The sequence below is a fragment of the Eptatretus burgeri genome, chromosome 16, assembly GCF_056783735.1.
Source record: "Eptatretus burgeri isolate ZD-2024b chromosome 16, Ebu_testis_v1, whole genome shotgun sequence".
Taxonomy (NCBI): domain Eukaryota; kingdom Metazoa; phylum Chordata; class Myxini; order Myxiniformes; family Myxinidae; genus Eptatretus; species Eptatretus burgeri.
The window spans coordinates 55,590,454-55,598,577 of NC_140976.1; the positions used below are offsets into that span (position 1 = coordinate 55,590,454).

At 47.8% G+C, this 8,124-nt stretch overlaps 1 pseudogene; it reads right to left on the minus strand.

Moving 5' to 3' along the window:
- Positions 1-4,262: 4,262 nt before the first annotated feature.
- Positions 4,263-6,638, minus strand: LOC147011106 (uncharacterized; annotated as a pseudogene).
- Positions 6,639-8,124: the final 1,486 nt, after the last annotated feature.

Here is an 8,124-nt window from a genome sequence, read left to right on the forward strand (position 1 = left end):
AAACAGAGACCAGGGAAATGACACCTAAGGAGTGACGAATCCTTAATCTCATAATACGCTCGTTGACCGGTGTTACCTCAATTATCATTGGGGTCAGCTTATTGGACACAGCTGCAGCAACTCCTTGGGTATGGTAACCATCAAAGCGACCAGACCAATAGTAGGTGTAACCACCCACCATTATCTCGCCGCAATCCGGTCTCCGAACCTCAGAGAGAGCAGCAATCCCGATGTCCAAACGCTTGAGCTCAGATGATAACAGAGACAGGTGATCATCCTCTCTTAGGGATAGGACATTCCAGGCACCCACCCGAAGCGACCGCCTCAGGTTAACCCAAGGAGACCGCCGTCTGGTGGACGACACCTCAGCACCACTCCGACACACTCTCCCACAATCTGACCCAGGGATGTTACCCCGTGGTTTCCCTCCTATCAAAGATTGGGGGTCCCGAAGGCTTTGCCCCAATCCCGTCATCCGGTGAGCTGCCCTGCGAAGGGAAGCTGCACAGGAGGTACTCCCACGGAGTGGGTTTTCAGATTTTTTTGCGTTTTTGCGTTTTGCGGAATGAAGGGTTTTACGGTGGCCGGAGTGCAAATCCTGCCACCAACCTCCTAATAAGAAGTAACCCAACTGCAGGAGGACGTCTGCAGACACAGTTGGGCACTAGATATGGATGGCCGTTGGCTCACAAGGAGCTCTTCCGCCCTTTGACAGGTTTTGTTTTTAATCCTGCTGGGTGTCCATATCCAAACACCCCCCTCACCAGAAAACCTGGTGGGGGAGACGGTTTAGTCGCCGACAACCCGACCATGGAACAGGTTAGTACAGGTTTACATGGTACCTGTAGCAGGTTACAGATCGAACCTGACCTGACAAAAAGGGTGACTGGATGAGGGTTGTATCAATTCCGCGTGCTCACCTGAGGTGTCCCCAGTGAGAAGCGGTCGAGTTATTGACGTTTGTTGCTTGGCCAAGCATCGAACGGTCCCGAAGACAGCCAGTCATGCAGTACTCCTCTATATAGAGTGGCGAATTGTAGCGATGGAGTGGTACGAGGGAGTGCGGGAATATTTTTTCCATGTATGGGAGACGTTTGTGGTCGAAGTGGTGATAGTGGCGCCGCACAGCTCAAATATTCAAAATAATTGTGCACTAAGTGATAAAAGCACCAAATTTGGCACACTTGTAGAAAGACATATTATGAAGCGATTTGGATATTTGGCCACCACAGATTTGGCCTCTGAGGGCCATGGCAGCCATTTTACAAAATGGCGGCCAGGTGAAATCAAAATGGCTACCAGAGGAATTAAAATGGCCTGGGCTTCTACATTTGTGGAACGATTTCATCGTATGGGGTCTATGGATGCGCCTCACCGAGTACTACAAATGTATGGGAGCAGATTTTCAAAATTCGAAATTTTGAAGGGGGGAAAACCCTTTTTTGGGGAAAATTTTCAAATCACTGTGGCCTCTACGTTTATATTTCGGTGACAACTATCACTGTGCCTATATATGCGACTAATGAGGCTCTACAAAATAGCAGTTAACGATATTCTTGTTTATTTAAGGGGGTGAGGGGGGGGGAAGAAAAATCGCTCTGGGCCCTACTACATTTACGTTTTTTTAAAGAAAGTCCACACCACCACGTAAAGGGTCACCCAACTGGTTGCCCCCCCCACATGGCAGCAGGAAGGCCTAACTATAGCTAAGCTGCCCGGGGGGGGGGGGGGCGCTACTCCCCCAACTATCGGTTGGACTAAACTAGCTAACCTAATCTAACCCTAACCTACAGTCCAACCTATAGCCCTGCGAGTGACATAATTGCATAACAAGCGTAAAATAAATGACAATGAAAAAGCGTGTAAGAATAAACATTCCTGGAAATATATCATCAACAACAACTGACTAAAATATGATCTAAAAATGACCAAACATCCACCCACCCCGAAGCTTCTGTTAAATTATTAAAAGTTAAATGCATGGTGTATTTACAAAATAATTTACTCAAGAAATACAAAATTACACATAATGCATTTCAATGACACATGATGTTACAGTGATGTGATGAAAAACTCAAAATTAAAAGTAGAAATGTCTAGTTCTGGGTGCACTCCCCCTCACACTGGCACAGAGCAGTACATTCAAGTGCAGCCTTTTTGCACTTGCAACGATTCACACAACCCTTCTTACATTTACATGGCAGCAGTTCACGGCAAGTTTGGGCTGCTTGTGGTAATCCTTTCCAGTGAGGCTCATGCAGCCCCTCCTCACTTTTGGTCCACCCCCAGCTGGTTGCCGGCAGCAGCTCTGGTGCAGGGAGCACCACCTGGCCCCATCTTAACGTGCTCTTCCAGAGCTGCCTTGGTTGGAGGAATCAACTCCACATTGTTCTTCCTTGCGAAAAGTTTCTTGCGTGCCTTGTCAATGTCTGTGCATGGACTTGTTCTGTCATACAGGAGGATGACAAATCTCTCAATGGTGTGCATGACCTCTTCTGGTATGTCACTTGGTGCAGATGACAACTTCAACAGTGCTTCGGTCAACTCCGGCAACACATTCCAGACTGCCCACGCAGTCTTCTTCCCATGACTTGCAAAACTTGACACAGTGTCACACCCTGTCAGAGAATGTAACATCGTAAGTGATTGTGCTTTATCTGGCCCCAGTCCAGCTGCTATTTCATGGGCTGCCAGGTATCGGAACCCTTTTCCAGTTCCGAATGCAATCCACAGTTCATTTTCTGGCTGCAGATTCTGGACAACCGAGACAGCCAACACCACAACATCTGTGTCAACCGTTCTGATCATGATTTTGTTGTGGCCATGGCGGGCTGCACGAGTTACATGAAGCAGCATTCGACTGTCGGCTTCCTCGTGGGTATATGGGGCCAGCGAAGAGAGCTCAGACAGTGGAGGCTTGCTGCAGACTTCTTCTCCATCAGTGACGACGAGTTGCTTGTCTTTCAGGTTAAACCACAGGAGGAGAGCTTCTGACAGGAACTTGAACAACTGTGTCTTGTTGGTGTCTACTAGAAGAAAGTTCTGCCAGTTTCTGGGTATGGCTCCTTGTGCTACCACACATCTGCACACTCCTTTATCACGCTTTGCCCTTGCACTACCTTTGAGTGAGTCAGCTATGTAGGTGTCCCATGCCAGGTCCAGGCGTGATGAAGATTGAAGCCTTGTAGACATTTAAGGGATAAAGATCTCTTGTGCATACTCTCTGAAGTTCTTGCATGCAGCAGGCTTTAGCATCTGCACAATGGCTGCTCCATCACTGACTATACTGGTGGTGGTAGGAGCCTCTGACCTTGCATCTGAGAACTCTTCAAAGCATGTGAGTAGGTCGCTTTTTGTACCTAAGCGGAGACTCCATCCATCAGACAGTGCTGGAGGGCATGCCTGATTTTCATGGTGAAAGAACTCGTCCAGGTTTCCATCCCTCGTCTGACAGCTGATGTCAAGCCGTGAGAAAAGTTGAGCATTGTTGTTGAGGAAAGTGAGCTTATGCTTCTCCTTGCTCACATTCCTTCTTGGTTGAGCCTTGAACACTTTGAGCTTATTTCGGTGAATTGTGTCAGCAACTGGCTTGGTTCTTTCAAGAAGGCAATCCCTGGAGAAAGCCTGGAACTGCTTTAGGCCAATCTCCCTTACCTTTCTGACCACCTCAATTGCAGGAGAACCAACAATTTATTTGGTATCAAGAGCAACGAGATCTTGGCTGTCTTCCTCAAAGGGGTTTCCGAGGTCTTCCATGACTTTGACTAGTGACCGGACATCTTCAGTGAATGAGGCTTGGACATTGGTCGTCTGGTCATGGCGGCGTATGTTGTCTTCTCTTCCAGAGTGCTGGTTTCCATGTTGAAACTCCTCTATGACCCTCGCCACTTCCGACCCAGCGATCATCCAACGCCTTAAAGCAGCTGGGTTATCAGTGAGGCCAACTGCCCCACCATCTCCTTTGATGCAGGCATTGTTTTGCTCGTGTGCCTGGTCTATTGGGATTGATGAGATCTTCTTTGTCTTTTGTACCGTGAAGCTACCTTCTCGAAACTTTCTGGCGACTTCTGGGTGCCTTTCAGGAAGTTCAGTCACATCCTTCAAGTGAACTGGAATCCACCTGGCATAGTTCATGTGGTACATGGCATGGAACCAACAGGCCAATTCTGTCAAGCATCAAGGTACAGAGTGAATGATGTTTGTCGCAGAGAACGTACATGCACATTCAACAACAACTCCAATTGCAACACAATTGACCAGTACTAGAACTGGGGGAATTTCCTCTCCTCTCTGATAGCACCAATCTTCAAAAGAAAGCTGATGTTCTCCGTCATTATCTTCTCTCTTGCATTAATGGTCATAGGCTCGATGTTGCAGGATATGCAGTGCAGCAGCAGTAACCTGATGGGCTCTCCTTGTAAAGTGACATGAGATTCCCGCAGGAAAGACTCGGCTGTTCCAGGTGTGGTAATCTCGGCTTGCACCAGTGTCTGCACCCACCCACTACCATCCAGCCAGTCTCCCAGTGTTTTGAGGGCAGCCATCTCGATATGGAGACCACCAAACAGCACGACAACCTTATCTTCACCATATTTCTCTGGCCACTTCCACTGAATTTGCTTTGCCAAGGCAAATAGTGGCTGATCGAACGTGACCACTGGTGTTTGTCTTGGATTCAGATGTTCAACAGCAGTCTTCACGACATCTATGGAGTGGCGGATCATGGCCACTGTGTGGGCACTGTCCTGGAACATGGGATGCAGGGCGGTGGGGCAGATTGGTCTAACTTCTGGTGGCTGGCGGCTGGCATGGAAAGCGGCCCAAGATATGTTCTCGCCTCCCTCATCATTTCCGTCTACGACCTGCCTTGCATTGTGTAGCCAGAGATATTCTTCCTCAGTATGCTTTTTAGCCTCTCTGTCAAGTGACGTCACCCGAGCAGCAGGGACAGGCACATTCTTGACACTGCTGGTTACAGGAGGCACGTCAGTGTAGCACTGTAGCAGCTGGTGGATGAACGTGCTTGCATCCACAGATCCTCCAGTTATGACTTTGGTTCAATCCACACCTTCTCCCATGAAACTGGGATGTTGGATCAGTGAGATAGCTGTGCCATGGAAGGAGGACTTCGCTGTTGTTGAACTCGGATTGTGATCTATATTGTCTACTGCAGCAGTAGTAAAAACTTTTCCATGCATATTGGGCGGGCAGACAACTTGCTCCAAGTGAAACTGCTCACAGACACAGTGCCCCATCTGCGCTGTGAGGTGGAGGACACGATCATACGAGATACTCATGCCAACGTGTGCCAGCCTATCCACCAGTTCCTTCTTGCGCGTGTGGGCGTGTAACATCATCCCCACATATATTGGAAGAGGCGTTTCTTGCGCAGGACTGTGCCGTACAGTGGAGGATGGTGAGGTGCTTTGCATACGCTTGTGTTTTACGCTGTTGAAGTTCACAATTTGAACAATGGTAACTGCTGCATTGCTTGTGTCTGTCATCTGGTCCTTGATGCTGGGTCGCTCTAAGACCATGCTGACCAGGCCAAGCAGCATTTGTGGCACAGACTCTTTCTGGCATCCTTCAGGGAACCCAATGAAAGGCTTGGCTTCTCCAAACATGTGGCGGCGCACGACTTTTGCAGCACGTGCAAGATGGATAGCATCATTGTCGCTGTCCATTTCACAAGCTTTCGCAATAGCATCGCCAACATCTTCTCGAAATGCCAACAGGATGTCTCTTCCCTTGCTATGTGATTGCATGTCAGGGAACTGGGCAAGGAGTCTCTGCTTGAGACGTGTGGAATGTACCCTTGTGTTGCTCCTGATGCCTAGCTGTTCAATTCTTGACTGGTATAGTTGAGCCAGTTCTGCTAACACTGGTGCCATCTCCTCATCCTGTCTGGTCTCTTCAATAAAGAGCAGAAGTTCAGCAAAAGCTACTCTTGACAGCTCTTTTTCTGGTTCAGTTTCTCCTGGCGCTTCAGAAGATCGGGCCGCTCTGGCACAATTATATAACCCTGACAAGCATTTGGCATGGTACTTAGCTTCCAGGGCCACCACGTCCCCAGCGCTGAGTTTGCCAAGTAGGGCACTGTCTTCAAGGAGGGTTGCACAGTCCCTCACGTGCCAGTCAATTGTGAAGGTCGCTGCCTCATGAAGCCGTTCTGAGTCTGCAGGTTGTTCACAAAAGAAACAGGAGGGGGGCCTTGACATATCTGTGCTCGATGAGAGGGACCTGGTGCGCTTGCATGCATCAGTATTATGGCTGTCATCAGCAGTTACACGCATTCGCTTTTCGGCTCTCTGTACTTTTGTCCTGTTATATTTCAGTCGACAGGTTTCGTGATAACCAGCACTGTTCGCAACCATAACTGCTTCAATTCCGTGACCTTCGTAAAGCCGGCGTAACTGAAGCGTACGTGGAAGCTCCTTTAGTTCATTGAATCTGATCAGATTTTCGGCCAGGGAACTGTAGCCGCTCCCGACATCTGTTCGCTTGGACTGTGAGGGACGAGTCAGTGTCTCTTTCGTGTCATCTTGACAGATGATACACAGGTTCCAGTTCGTTGTTGGTGGGTGTGACGACGTTGAGACAGGTCGCTCTGGGTCGACCAACTTGAAGCTCTTAGACATAGCTGCTATTAAGCGACGACCACCATTACCAACCTGCAATGACAAACAAACAAATATATTAGAGTCCATGTTACGACTATACGAGCATATTATACAAAATTTTTATTATTTCCCCAAAAAGAGTTCCCCCCCCTTCACAATTTCGAATTTCGAAAATCTGCTCCCATACGTTTGTAGTACTCAGTGAGGCGCATCCATAGACCCCACAAACGATGAAATTGTTTCACAAATGTAGAAGCCTGAGCCCTTTTAATACCTCTGGTAGCCATTTTAATGTCACCTTGCCACCATTTTGTAAAATGGCTGCCACTCCCTCAGAGGCTAAATCTGTGGTGGCCAAATATCCAAATCGCTTCATAATATGTCTTTCTACAAGTGTGCCAAATTTGGTGCTTTTATCACTAAATGCACATTAGGTTAGCTATGCTGCCCCACTATGAGGTTTAGTGAGTGAGGTGCGAAGTAAGGCAAGGTACTAGATGGGAATTGGCGCGCAGATTTGAACGAAATAATGGCACGCGATGCCAGTGTGTGAGTTGTGTAGTGTGTAGTGGAGGGAGTGTGGTGGTTCCAAGCCATGGGAGACATCGCTGTGTGCTTATTATCAATTGCCTATTGAATGGCATGTCTGCTTGCTTGCTTGTTTTGCACCATGGCTAAAAGGAAAGGGTTGCAATAGAAATCAGAACATGAGATGGAGATAGTTAATCGTCCTAACTACGAGATCCACGCAATGCACTTCATCCCGTTAACCCACTAGACACGAGGGGAGGTCTAACTGCATGAAGACTAATGAAATAACTGCCTGGGGATCACTGTATGTTGGGTGCCATTGCCTTAGAGGCATGCGGTTTTGTAGAAGTGCAACAATATATTAATGGTCTCCTGCCTCAGGCTTTGTTTATCCATTTTGGGCTTCTCATAGACTACAGGCAGGTAATCAATTCTATAGAAGGGAATCCATTTCTTGCTTCATCGAGGGAATCAATTCTCACCAGGTAATCAATTGACACGAAAGCCTATTTCAGATTCAGTCATTCTACCTTTGGCATGCTCCTTCTCTCCTTCCACTTTTTCAACAATGGATGGAAGCCATCACTCTCAGACATGAGATCAGTGCCATCTCTCTGGACATATGTTGAGCATTTGATACAGTCAGACAACCCTTCTTAATCTGCAAACTCTGTGCTTATGGCATCCAGAGCCACCTCCTCCCATGGATCACTGACTTCCTTCACTTCAGTTTTCAGCATGTAGCTCTCAACGGGATATTCTCGTCTCCTTCCCTGTAAAGGCTGGAGTTTCCCAAGGCTGTGACTTTGGCTCAGTCTTGTTCCTCATCTTCATCAATGATCTTTCTGATTCCCTGAAAAATCCTGCCTATATCTTTGCTGATGATTCCACCCTCTGCCTTATCATTTGTCATCCTTCATACAGGCAAACAGCAGCCTCTTCCCTCTTTGCACACCTTGATGGAATCAAGAGT